The 13375-nt window shown below is 41.2% G+C and overlaps 1 protein-coding gene across 1 annotated transcript in view; it reads left to right on the forward strand.

The window, feature by feature from the left end:
* The first annotated feature begins 95 nt into the window (after window positions 1-95).
* plekhh3 (pleckstrin homology, MyTH4 and FERM domain containing H3) overlaps window positions 96-13375 on the forward strand; it is a 54060-nt gene continuing 40780 nt past the window's right edge. Inside the window, exons 1-2 of the mRNA XM_088091024.1 lie at window positions 96-211; window positions 11253-11374. The gene's annotated coding sequence lies outside the window, so the exon portion shown is untranslated. The remainder of the gene's footprint in view (window positions 212-11252; window positions 11375-13375) is intronic.

Consider the following 13375-nt stretch of genomic DNA (forward strand, 5'->3'; position numbering starts at 1 on the left):
GTGGGATTTACCATGTTTTCAATCAAATCAGATTGTCAGTTTGTAAGCTCCCTGACGCTGGCTTCCCTCTTGAAATACCGTAAGAGTATAGAATTATGTCTGCAGAGAGAAGACAATGGCAAACAGAAGAGAGTGACATGGGAGAGAAAAGTAGGACATCAAATCAGCAGGGAAACTGGCTGCAGCTGTGGCTTATTCATGCACCGCAAAGGTATTTACCTGACAAGAGACGGGTACAAAAATGATTTGGTATTCCTCAAATGTTCTGGATATTTAGTTTTTTTTTAATCAATAGCCTACAGTGATCCATATAATTTTACAGATGTACTTACACAAAGAAGGTGCAATGACATTTAAAGTGTGTGGTTATAGTTTGTAAATAGTCATTTTGCTGTGTTAAAGGTAAAAAAAAAAAAAAGCAGGCAAAGAGCATTATTTTATTTCTTAGGTGGGTTGTCTCTGTCAGAATATGAGACAACATTCAAAACAAATGTAATCTTCTGATATCTGCTCTTCTGTTGCCTTCTGATAACATGTGCAGTCAACACAAACACATGCACGCCCTAACTCCCACACATCTGCACCTAGCTTATAGTTGTGAGGGTTTGTAGGCCTTATCGCCATCTGTTTCCCAATTGACCTTTTATTTTTGACCTTCAAGTAACCATAGAGACCAGTTCAGAGGAGACCTAATAAGGTCTGCTGAGGTCAAACTACTCATCTGGGGAAAAAAACAACAACACAAAAGCTCATGCGATGAACTGATTACCAAGAGCAACCACAGGCAGAATTTCCAGCAAATATTATGCAGGCTTTCAAATGCCAAGCTCACTCAAAAAGTCATTTTGGCATCATTTTTTGCTGCAAAATATACCCAGCTTATATGAAAATCAGTCTTATAATGCTTGTATTTTTCCTCATGAGAATAGCTCTGCCAAAGGGTGATTATATAATAATTCCACCTACTCACAATGAAAGCTGAAATGTATATATTTATTTTTTTTATTTAACAAACTCACACATAGTATACTCATTTAACATCACCATCAACACCTGAAAAAAGTGCAGTATATATACACATTTATATACACACAACAGAAAAATCCTACCTCAAAGTAACAGAAACTATATACGTATGCAAATGTATAAAAATTAATTGTATAATTGTATGTGGGTATGACAAAAAATAAATAAGCCAGCGCCTTCCAGGGACAAGCAAGTTAGAGTCCATATAGGAAGCAATTAAAGGGTTTCCAAAATCCCCCAAATTTATTTGATTTGTGAATGAGTTGATGAGTGATTTTCTCCAGAGTGAGAAGAGCCCATATCTGTGTTATCAGACTGAAGTGCTTAAAAAATATCTTAAAATAAGGCAGAAGACTAAATGAATTCACTCTGCATTCAGCTGTAACTGTAGGCAATATAAATTACTTAATACTAAACTAATTATATAACCTCACGGGTGGACATTTTTAAGAATGAAATTTTACATGTGAGTCAATACAGGATTAAATATCTTGTTTAAACCAATTAATTAAATTTTAATGGAAACAGAAATTCCGATGAGAAGTAGTAATAAGGAGTAATGTGAATCAAAAGATTGACAAACTTTATCTTTTTTTTTTTTTGCAAATTGTGAATCTTTCTCTCTCTCTCTTTTCTCTTTCTTTCTTGTGCATTTGAGCTATATTTGCATTTTGTAGTTTGCAGCAGCAGCTTCCGAGTCAAACCGCAGCCCACCACTAGATGTCAGATAAAGCTCAGACATGGATCTCTGCTTCCCACGCATGACGTCAGCTTGCACCACTTGACTGATAAGCTGTTGTCCAATTCTCCCTGGCAGTCTATTCATCACTTAAGTTTAATCTGCAGGTCTTTTAATCATGTGTCATGTTGCCAAAAATGCACTGAACTAACACATACATTATAAATGGGTTAATGGAATTAGGCTGACAGGACAAGATGCCACATAATTTGTGAATAAATTACTAAAAGGTAGCTGAAAATATGCACATGCGCCAAGAGATACAATCTTCTTTTACACTTTATCTCTTCATACAACTTTAAACTAATTGAAACACAAACACACACATCCCATAAAAGGTCACACCCTCTGCATCTTCCTCTAAATTCTTTCAAAAACACACACATGCACAAACAAACCCACAGGTGGAGACCTGCGATGGCCTTGTTTCTCACAGGGATTTTTTTTGGGATCAGATTGTACTTTGGTCTGCCCCCATTAGTATTGTGTGTATTTTCCATAGGGGTGCCACTGTACACTGCATAGGACATGTGCTGAGAGTAGGGGCATGAAAACACTCATGGATACGCAGACATTCTCACACATAGACATTAACTGCCAAAACCCACAACCACCAGCACACAAACACTCCTGCTCACAAACAGGGGTCAAGTCATGATTCATGCCCAGATGTTTCCAAGAGATAATGTTGCTGATCTGTTGTCATGGCTGAGTGCTGCTTGTCATGAAGATGGATGAAGGAATCTGTCAAGTTTTGTGTGAAGAGCACTTGCTTTATTTGCATGTATCTTATATGTCAAACACAAAACAGTAGTAAGTAACGCTGACAGTGGTTGGTTTGAAAATGTGTGTTAGATTCAGCAAGGTTGTATTCTTGTTTGACTTTAAGACAGGTGTTTAATTTTGCCATCATGCACCAACAGTATGGGAACCTGATGTCCCTGCATACTGGCGGGTGAGCTGCAGTAGACAGGGCTATTAAAGCAGCATGCTCTCAGGTGTCCATACACTGGTATGACCCCCTGCTGGCGAGGGCCAATCCTGGCTGAAAATAGGCCTAGATGGGGAAGCCCAGACTGGGAACCCACCTCAGAAGATCTCCCACCAATGTTAGCTCAACTGGTGTGTCTGAGACAGCTGCTTCAACCTGTTGGACCACTCACACTCTAGAGTGGACACACCAAATGACTCAATTTAGGACACAGACCAGGGGTGATGTGACTGTTACAAAACCAAGTGACATTGGCTTCTGCTCTCTTTTGATCTTACTTTAAAGGAATATTTTGCCATTTAGGGAAATAATTAGCTTTCTTGCCTGGCAGTATATGGGAAAAATAATCTCAGTCTCATGTCAGCATTTTAATTTTGCCATTTTTATCTCTTTTGTACCTTTTTTGATCGTTTGAGTTTTAGTATTTTCTGCACTAATTATTTAATGTTTTATGATTTTATTATTTAGCTAACAGAGATATGGACTTGATTCCCATGACCTGGACTTGAGTCACAAATGATTACTTTTGACTCAACTTGACAAATTCAAAAAAGACTTATTACTCAACTTGGACTTTACCACCAATGACTTGAGACTTCACTTGGACTTGAGAATGCTTGATACTTTCCCCCAAGCTCACAGATAAAAAGTGTGCTACAAGTCAGTTTATTGCCAGTATGACAACACTTAATTCCCAAGATCTACTTTTTTAACCAATTTGACAGCATCCAGTTAAGTGGGAAGAGAGAATCATGAAGACCTAGCTTTGCATTATTGAGCACCAGTTTTTAAAAAAAAAATGGTACCAAAGGTAGTTTTGTTGCATACAAAACCAATGTGTTGGTCAACAAAAAAAACTGCAGTATTTCAAAAAAATAAATACAATTTTTAACAGCATTCATGATTTTTGTAAATTTATACGCTATTATTATTCTGTTGTTAAAATGACATTAGATTTGGCAAAGAGTGCATTCTGACTTATCTATGGCTTGAAACTCAAAGTGTAGTGCTTGGGATTTGACGTGGGACTTGTCAGTCTTGACTTGGGACTAGACTTGCGATTTGCCTGTCTTCTGTTGGGTCTTGAATACAAAGACTTAGGGTTAGGGTATGCTGTGTTCACACTACAAACAACAACACAACAGCATGGCCAGCTACATTATTGGCGAATCACTGTTGACGTGTTGCTCATGCGCTCATTTACGTAGTTACGTCGTCACAGGCTTATGTATCTACTACTTGTCACAAAACACCTCGACTTAACGTCTGTTAAGTTTGTGTTTGGTCAAAAAATATCTATACCTTTTTTCAATGTCTGAGGCCCATTTTACCACCACATTTCACCGCCCCATTGCATTCCTGTATACACCGTAATGCACAGAAAATGCTAGGTAACTGAGCTAAATACAGCTAGAAACACAAAAACATGATTGATTGACACTTAACTGCATAATTCGAGCACTGAAAAAAGATCAGATCAGATTCCACTTCACTCAGTTAAAACAGCTGAGTGATGCCTGCGTGTTGAAAGTCATGACACCTACTATTGCTGTGACTGACCCATCTTTACACACATAAACAGACTGCAGACTCTTGTTTTTGAACATATACATGCTCACATACATTTATTTATTCACAGATGTGACGTAGAAGATATACGCACAATGACAGCACCACAAAGACAACAGCACTGACACCTGCATTAAGTTTAAATACCGAAAACAGCTGCAGCTTAGTGGAGATGCATGGAGCTGAGACACTTTTGTTTCTCATGTTTGCTGCCAGCTTGAACAAACACACACACACACACACACATACACACACACACACACACACACATACACACACATTCACATACACATACACATACACATACACACCACTGGGTTGTGTTTCTCTCATTCAGCAGACAAGCCGCAGTTATTTAGTCTGCCTCCCAGTTTGTTTGCACACTGTCTTCTCTCTTTTGTTGCTTTGCCTTGGGCTTTGTTTGATGTTAACTGCTGACTGTAGCAAATGACAGTTGCAGCTGGGAGGATGATGAGTGAGGATGAAAATGGTCACGCCAAGCGACAAAGTATGAAGGTGGTCAGGTTGGTTAAACAGCACTGTTTCAGTGTGTTCAAAAAGCGACAATTGAATGGTTGTCTTCACATCCAGTTACAAGAGGACACTGGGAAGTCATCCAAACTATAGTAACTTGGAAAAGTTAAAGGGACGGTTCACCCCAAAATCCAAGATACATTTTCTTTTTATCTGTAGGGCTTTTTTAAAAATGACTCTAGATTATTTTTGGTGTGAGTTGTCGAGTGTTTGAGATATTGGCTGTAGAGACGTCTGTCTTCTCTCAAATATAATGGAACTAGATTACACTTGGTTTGTGGTGTTCAAAGTGCAAAGATAAAAACATTTGAAAAACGCAACAACAATGTCGCTCTCCAGAAGTCATGACACGATACTATAGATACAGACCTTGTTGTGAGCAGTTTCATGTAGGAACTCTTTTCTTTCTACTTAACTAAACTCCCACCAGTTGTATCACGACACAGAAGGATGCATGCATCTACTGCTTACTCACCTCGAACCACTGAGCTAGCTAACTTTACAGCTCAGTCGAGGAGGATGCCATTTATGTTTACATCTCTATACAAGCCTCTTGTCCATGAGTAGATGCATGATCTTTCTGCGTGTTGTTAAGATTGGCGAGTGTTGTTGAGTAGAAAGAAAGTCATTTCTACATGAAACTGCTCACAACCTGGTCTGTGGATTATCTTGAATAACTGGGTCATGATTTCTGGAAAGAGACATTTTTGTTAAGCTTTTCAAGGGCATTTTTTGGGCGCTTTAAGCACCACAAGCTGAGTGCCATCTATTTTCATTATGTTGGAGAGACGGCAGACATCTCTACAGCTGATATCTCCAACACCTGGCAACTCACACCAAAACTAAGCTGAAAAATAGCACTACAGATAAGAGGAAAAATATTTTGATTTTTGGCTGAGCTGTCCCTTTAAGGTCAGTAATTTCTTCGAAGTTCTGCTGGCCTATTTCTACAGTGTACTGTGTTATGCACACACGCACGCACGCACGCACGCACACGCACGCACGCACGCACGCACACACACACGCACAATGAGATATCAATCCAGACATGCAAACTGTGTCCCTCCCCTCCCAAGCTCAGTTCCTTCGAGTTGAGCTCCAGTAAAGTACCTTTGGCAGCAAGGCAACAGAACGGCTTGTCCTCTTCATACTGGGCCCCACTCCACTCACAGCCTGCAGGTGGGGTGGGGGTTGAGGGATTTGGAGGGCAGCGATCAGTGCAGCTAATGGAATGGAAGCTTATTTCTTGTAACACTTGTAGTGTAGGAAGTGTTTAAGACCAGTTTGCAATGATGTCATACTAAAACCTTTTTTAAAAGACTGAGATATCCTGCCTTGTAAAATCGTAAACTCCTCTGCTTCCTCTTGTCACAAAGAGAGCTCATTAGTTGTGGTAGGATTGGATATTGTGCCCGATGATAAACCACTGGTTGCAAGCCTAGCCACAGGCCAAAGCCCATGGGGAGTTTGTGGTATACAGTGTGTGAGTGAGGATGTGCGTTTGGGGTGGGGGGAGGGTGCAGAAATGAAATACAGCCCTACTCCTTGCAGGGCTCACCCTCTGCATCCATGAGAGTTGCTCGTGGAGGTCACGGCACCTAGCAACAGCCTGGATCGTGTCCTAAAGGAAACACGAGACAACACGCAGGCACACACACACACATACACACTTTTTGTAATAGCATACATTTTCCTAAACACACCCAGATTAAACTAACTTTGGCGGCAATGTTTTTACTTGTGATATGATGTTGATGCAGTGCAGTGTGGTGTAGAAAAACAGTTTATAGTGTGTATGTGTCTGCATGACTGATGTCATCTGAGATCAAATCGCTATTTTATCTAAACGGTGGAACACATTTTCTTTTTTTCACATAACCTCTTAGTTATATTTGTCTATAGTCTTTGTTGCATGCTGCACTGCTGTCTGTCCTCTCTCTGTCTACTTTGAACTTTGAAGATCAAAATGCCTCAAAGACTCCATCTCCTTTATAGTCTCTCAAACTAGCATATTAACTATGAATAGCAGGCTTCCATTGTGTGCGGTGTCATATTATGTTTGATGATTTCCTGCTGATATAAATGCCGGATCCTTTTTGAACTTCTGATTTAAACTAATTGAAGCATGAAAAATTCAAACAAGATAAGTAATTATCCAGGAGATTAGCTTTCCATTCATTGTTGCTGGCGCCTTGGTTTTCTTGATTTTTGCTTAGAGAATTCTTGTTTACAATAATATTTTAAGTGCGGGAGATCACTGGAGTGCACAATTATGTTTTTTGGGTGCGTTTCCCTGTAAAGACACTCAGATACATCCTCGCAAATTGGACCAAAGGATTAGAAGTTCACTCAGTTGCTCTGTAAAGGGCTGCAGCCCAGACTGAGGTAAAGCAGTGGGCACTTTTTCCATATTCAGTAATTATACTGCTTGTACTGCTAAGAGCCACTCTCAAGGCTGATATCTAAACACAGGAAACAAGAGCAAGACCGAGCACAGACGCGCAGGACTAGACTCCTTTGCAAATGGCAGATCATTTCCAAAGATTCCACAAATCCTTTTGACATGTCCATCTGTCAGGAGTTCTCCGTGGTGACCACCAATACACAGGCTCGACCATTGATTTGGTTCTGCATTTTTGGATGCATATGCATGCATATCCCTCTGTGAAAAAGAGCACTTATGCACATGTACAAATGCAAGTGCAGGCAGACACCACTAATCCAGCACAGGTTCAGATTTTGGCAACGTGTCATCAATTTTGCATTCAGTGTACTTTCACACAGTCAGCATCCTAAAAATAGCTGAAGGACTTTGGCTCTCTGCCCAGACTCCCTAACTGTCAATAAGTGATCTTCTCCCTCGCGCTAACACTCAACTTTAAAACCTACAGTACCACACACATTAACCATCCCAAACACCACAAGTTAACTGTACATTATTCTCAGCTGGACTGCATACATTTTGTGGTGATACACATAATAATAAAATCAAGGACACCAACTAACTAACCAGAAATAAGAGGATGTATTTTTTTTTAAATTTCCTCTTTGATGTGAAAATACCAGACAACATGTGGGCATATCTCTGCAGTTCATTTGCATTGTCATTTGTTGTGTCTACTCTGCAAGTTTTAGCCTCAGCTCTCCTGGCTTTTTATCTGCTCTGGTTCTCTATCCATTGCCATCGGTCCCCCATCTTTCTCTCTGACTCGCTGATCCAGCACAGCTCCTCCTTACTTGGCTTTTGATGATGGTTGCAGATAACAAGGCTCTGGTATTGTGACTCCTCTTATTTACGTTTTCTCCATGCTGAGGAATGTCTGCTTTTATGTGATTTGTGGTGCAGAGTTGTAAAATAGATAATTTATGTAAATACATGAATTTAATGGATAGCGTGAATGATGTTCCTGGCATATCTAAATGCTTGTAAATCATTTTAAAGAGGGATAATATGATATGTTGTTTTTGCAGTTCTAAGTTGCAGCACTCATACACTCAACAGCTGTATTAACACAAGAACAGCCAAGGATTGCTTTATACCCAAAACTGCCAATAGGTAAAATTTACCTCCTCTTAGAATGCATTTATTTTCAAGGTACAAGATGGTGGAGAGTGACAAATCATTTATTTATTATTCTACAATAAATGCTTGTGCAACAAAATGCCATAACTGTAGTCCAGTTATGCTACTCAGAAAATGAGCATATGACAATAAAATAATATAATAATAAACTTGCACAGAAAAAGTCGACGCTTCATGAACATTTATAAATCTCTTTTCTGTGTCCATAGTAAAAATTAGCCTCTAGCCCCTTTAACACTGCCTGTTAAAAGTAGGAATAACCCACCATTATGCTGACTTGCTGTTCCATATGAAAGGTACAATCATGAAATTGGAGGACAGAGTTGTCTCGCCTTTAAGCCGGCAGGTAGTCGTACGGGCGCCTAATTGAGATCTGTGTAACAGGGACAGTCCTACAGAATGGGTCCATGAGTGGGACAGGTGTGACATTTTGATGGCGCATTATGCATCCGACCCACCGTGTGAGACTCAAAAAGCAGCTACCAACTACAAAGAACAAGTACAGCAACTGAAAATGTCTGCAAATTTGGAGAACAGCGAGATTTGGGAGCTCCTTGCCCTTTGTTGAGAGAATGAGATTAGCCACCATATAACAGAGTTGGTGAATTATTGTTATTGCCAGGTTATGCCATTGTTATTGTTTAGAAAGGGCTGTCAACATGTATGTTGTGTCACACTAGAGGCCGATGCTGATTAAATGATTAAATGTCACCCCCGTAACGCCTCTTTTGCTTTTCTGAGTGCTGGCATGCTGTCTAAAATCACACTGGAGTGGCATGATGCTGCAGTTGTATGGTACTGTGTAAGAATGCAAAGGTGCCATAAAGGAGGGACCTTGTGGTATGATCTCTGGTAAAAGGGGTTGTGACTTGGCATTGCTTTTACGTACAATACAAATGGTTTTGCCAAAGCAACATATGATGTTTACTGAAATGCACAAAATGAATAGTGCAAACCTGACTGCATTCTTCATGGGGTACATTTTTCTCATTGGCGCATATAGGTAAAGCAGTAGTGATAAATGGGGTACAAATGGCCTTTAAAAAAAATAAGTCCTTGTGTTTTTGCTGCACTGCAGTAGCAAACTGGGAAGGTGCTGCAGTCAATAATGGATCCATAGTCTAATGGTGCCCAAGACAGATGCCTTGGGTTTAGGATATCACTCAGTCTCTTAAAACTTGAGAAGCCTCCTTGCAACACAATTATTTATCCATTGCACAAGTTCTGCAGGCAGTTTATGTGTTGACAGGCTGAGCCCGTGTGCAAGAGTCTGGAGTGTTAAGGGTTACTGTAATGAAGCCAGGCAAGGAGGGGAAAGGGGGAATGCATAGGGTTAACTGGGGCTAGAGGGTCAGAAGTTGAAGCTGGGGAATGTTTTCTCCAGCCTTGTCTTTGCTTGACACAAGCCTGTGTGCCACACAGGCCCCGTACAGGAACAGATGTACCCACAGCCAGGGCTGGAAACACCTCCCTGTGGTGTCCCTGATACTGGTGAACAGTTTTCCTAAGGAACGGTGCAGGAAGACAGAAGGTTCTGGACATGGTATTGATGAGAACTCAGCTGCGTACTTAAGAATCCCACTGTCTCTCTTTTTATTAAGCTTGTAACAGTTTGACTCTGCAGCAGGGTGTGTGTGCAGATCTTAAAAATTTTTTTTATCATTCTCTTAATTAAATTTATCTTCCATCATCAGTTCATCCCATTTTCCATGTATAAAGCACGTTTGTCACAAACGATCCACATGCACAGCTGGATATTTCACAGTGGGAACTTCAGGTCAAGTGGTGCAGTAGTTAAAGGGCTCCACAGCAGTCCTATCCCATTACATGGGCCAACAGCCGTCAAACAGCAGTCCTCTCTTCACCAACCCATAGCCTAAATCTCTGCTGAACCTAAACACAGTGGCCTGGTGGCACGGCAGGGTGAGGGTTAAGTTCAATGCTGTGCACAGTGGGGAGGAAATCCTGTCTAAGTCTAGGGTGAGGGGTCACTGGGGTCAGCAACTATCCTAAATCCTTAGTTTGGGGTTGTCAGATAAACTCTGACCTTGGGCCAGTCCTCCGAAGAGAAACTGCCCAAAGACAAAGCAGCTGTCTTGAGATGACTCGGAGCTTCTCAAACCGCAGTGGAAGCACAGTTTCAAACAAAACCTCAAAAAAGCAGAAATCCCACAATACTCCTAAAAACATATCAAAAGATTTGATCAATCAGAAAACATGCAAAAGAAAACCATAACATACAGCCACCCAAATGTGAACCAGGCAGGGAGCTCCTCGGCTAGACTAGATTTCACATCCCTTTCTGTTGACAATCAATCTGGTTCACCAACATGAGAGTGTGGCTGCGATGTGGGCTGCAGTGAAACAGGATCCTGCACGACGAGACTCAAAGGGGAAAGAGTGAGTGACACAGAGAGAGAGAGCATGGAGTCAGAGAGAAGACAGAAAGAGAGAGAACGGAGGGAACAGTGCACTGCTCGGCTCTGTCTTCCATCAACTTGACATGTGCGTCTTGAGTCTGTGTCTCCGTTGGAAACCCCACATGCCAATCTCAACAAGCGGTGTTGTGAGGAGTGGCAGGCGTGGGTTTAAAAAAAAAGGAAAAAAAGATGAAAGATAAAGTTTTGTTAACACCATAGTTAAGAAGGTGTAAAAGCAAAAAAGGCTTCTTTGATTACCAAGAAATAAAACCTTATTCCTAGTGTTGTGCTTTCACGGAAAGATATCTAAACAGATTGCACAGCTCCACCACATTCAGCATCAACATCCCATCATGTTATAAAGCTTCAACAACTTCTCTTTTCTTGCAGATTCACACTTCCCTCTCCTCTGCCTCGAGGCTAGCCAGCTTGGCTTGTGATCACAGTGGGAGCCCAACCAAATCATTTGCCCTTCTCCTGATCTGGAGCCTCAACCTGACACACTGTATCAGGTTATCTTGCGTGTATACAAATGTGTGTGTGTGTGTGTGTGTGTGTGTGTGTGTGTGTGTGTGTGTGTGTGTGTGTGTGTGTGCATGCTCCTGTGTGTTAATGGAGAATCATGTGTCATCTCCTGGAAAGAGGGGAAGAGAAGGACAGAGGAGGGGGCAGAGGAATACAGTGAGAGAGGCTGAAAGACTGGGGGAGAGTTTATAAGAGATATTATCATTGTAGTGTTTCTAGCTGTTTCTCTTCTCACTAAATAATAATGGAAAGGCAATGGCAAACAATATTTGAGTGATGGCTTCTGCTGCTTTTTTTTTGTAGCACTTTGAGAAACCATATAGGGAGGGAGGGCTTTTCTCTTTTTTCACTGCACTAGCGTGGGCTGAGGGAGTGAGCTCTAAAAATAAAACATATGTTCCTACAGGTCTGTGGGAGCTGGGGCCCCCAGCGTATTGTTTTGGGATATGGGGGAGGACAGGGAAGATCTGGCCTAGAGAGAGAGATACTGCAAAGTGGATACAGACAGAGGGGGCAGGGCTGCTGTACAGTACTTTCGGGAAAAGAGTTGAGAAAATATTCTTGCTTGCATAAAAATATGTGCAAGCTCTTTTGTAATGTATAGCTACATGTCAAAAGGGACGGATATTGAAATAAAGTCAATGCTATTGCACAAATAGCCTTTTCTTCTTTCCTGGAACCGCTGGAGGTTCAAATGTGGGGCAGTGTGTTTGTGTGACTTAGTTGAAAGTGTGTGAGAGTGTCTCAGATGGGGTGAGGGGTGGTCAGGATTATTATCCATATAGTGCTGAGTACACCCAAGCTGAAAAGGTGCATCCATAAGCCCTTTTATTGATTGACAAAGCCCTCAGGGGAGCAGCAGTCATAAAGGTTAACAGTATCTGGAGGGGCAGTGTGCTCATGCATGGACACAGAAAACATATAGTGTGTGTTTTGTGGGGATAACTGAATCAAATGAACATATCCATCAAGCTAAAGTAGGGAGAAGAGCAGCTAAGAGCTCTCCTTGGTGAGGAACGAGTTAAAGCCAGCTGACTGAGATGTGTGGGGGGAGTTTGCACAGAACAGAGAAGGGGAAATGAAGGGATATTAAGGGAGAAATAAGCCTGAGTGTGCCGAGGGGGCTGGATATATCACGTGTCTGGATTTAGCACCAGTCCTCCTACCTCCTACTGCTGTATCTTTGTAGACTGTTCAGCAAAGTGGAAGAGGAAAGAGTGGGGGAGGAGTGTGTGTGCGTGCGTGTGTGTGTATGTGTGAAAAAAGCAAGAGAAAAAGGGTGAAGTATGAGAAAGAGAGCATGAAAAATCTTTATCCAAATACCGGGGGTTATTTGTGATATCATGACACTATCAAATCTTATCTCCAATTAAAATAAAGTTTGAAGGGTAAAATACACATTTTTTTCTTACCTGTAGTGCTGTTTATCACTCTAGATCGTTTGATCGAGTTGCAGAGTTGGAGAAATCGGCCGTAGAGATGTCTGCTTTCTCTCCAATATAATGTCACTATATTGCACTTATCTTGTGGTGCTTAAAGTGCCAAAAGTGCATTTGAAAAACTTAACAACAACTTTTCCTTTACAGAAATCATGACCTGGTTTCTCAAGATAATCCACAGACCTTGCTGTGAACAGTTTAATGTAGGTACTGTTTTCTTACTACCAAACGACACCGGCCAGCTGTATAATCAAATGGAAGGAAGCGTGCACCTCCTCATGAACAAGAGGCTCATGCTGTAACAGGAGATGTAAACTTTAATGGCGTCCTCCACGGTTGAGCTGTAACATAAGCAAGCTCTGTGGTGCTGGTAAGCCAGTAGTAGTTGCACGCTACCTTCTGATCGGGGATACAGTTTGCAGGTATAGCTTGATAGAAAGAAAATAATTCCTACACGAAACTACTCACAGGAAGGTATCTTGAGTATCTGGGTCATGATTTCTGGAAAAAGACATAGCCATTGAGTATTTCTCATGTATGTTTTGGCTC

Source organism: Plectropomus leopardus, chromosome 18, assembly GCF_026936395.1.
Source record: "Plectropomus leopardus strain MGB_pleo_1.0 chromosome 18, ASM2693639v1, whole genome shotgun sequence".
In the NCBI taxonomy this organism is placed as follows: Eukaryota; Metazoa; Chordata; class Actinopteri; order Perciformes; family Serranidae; genus Plectropomus; species Plectropomus leopardus.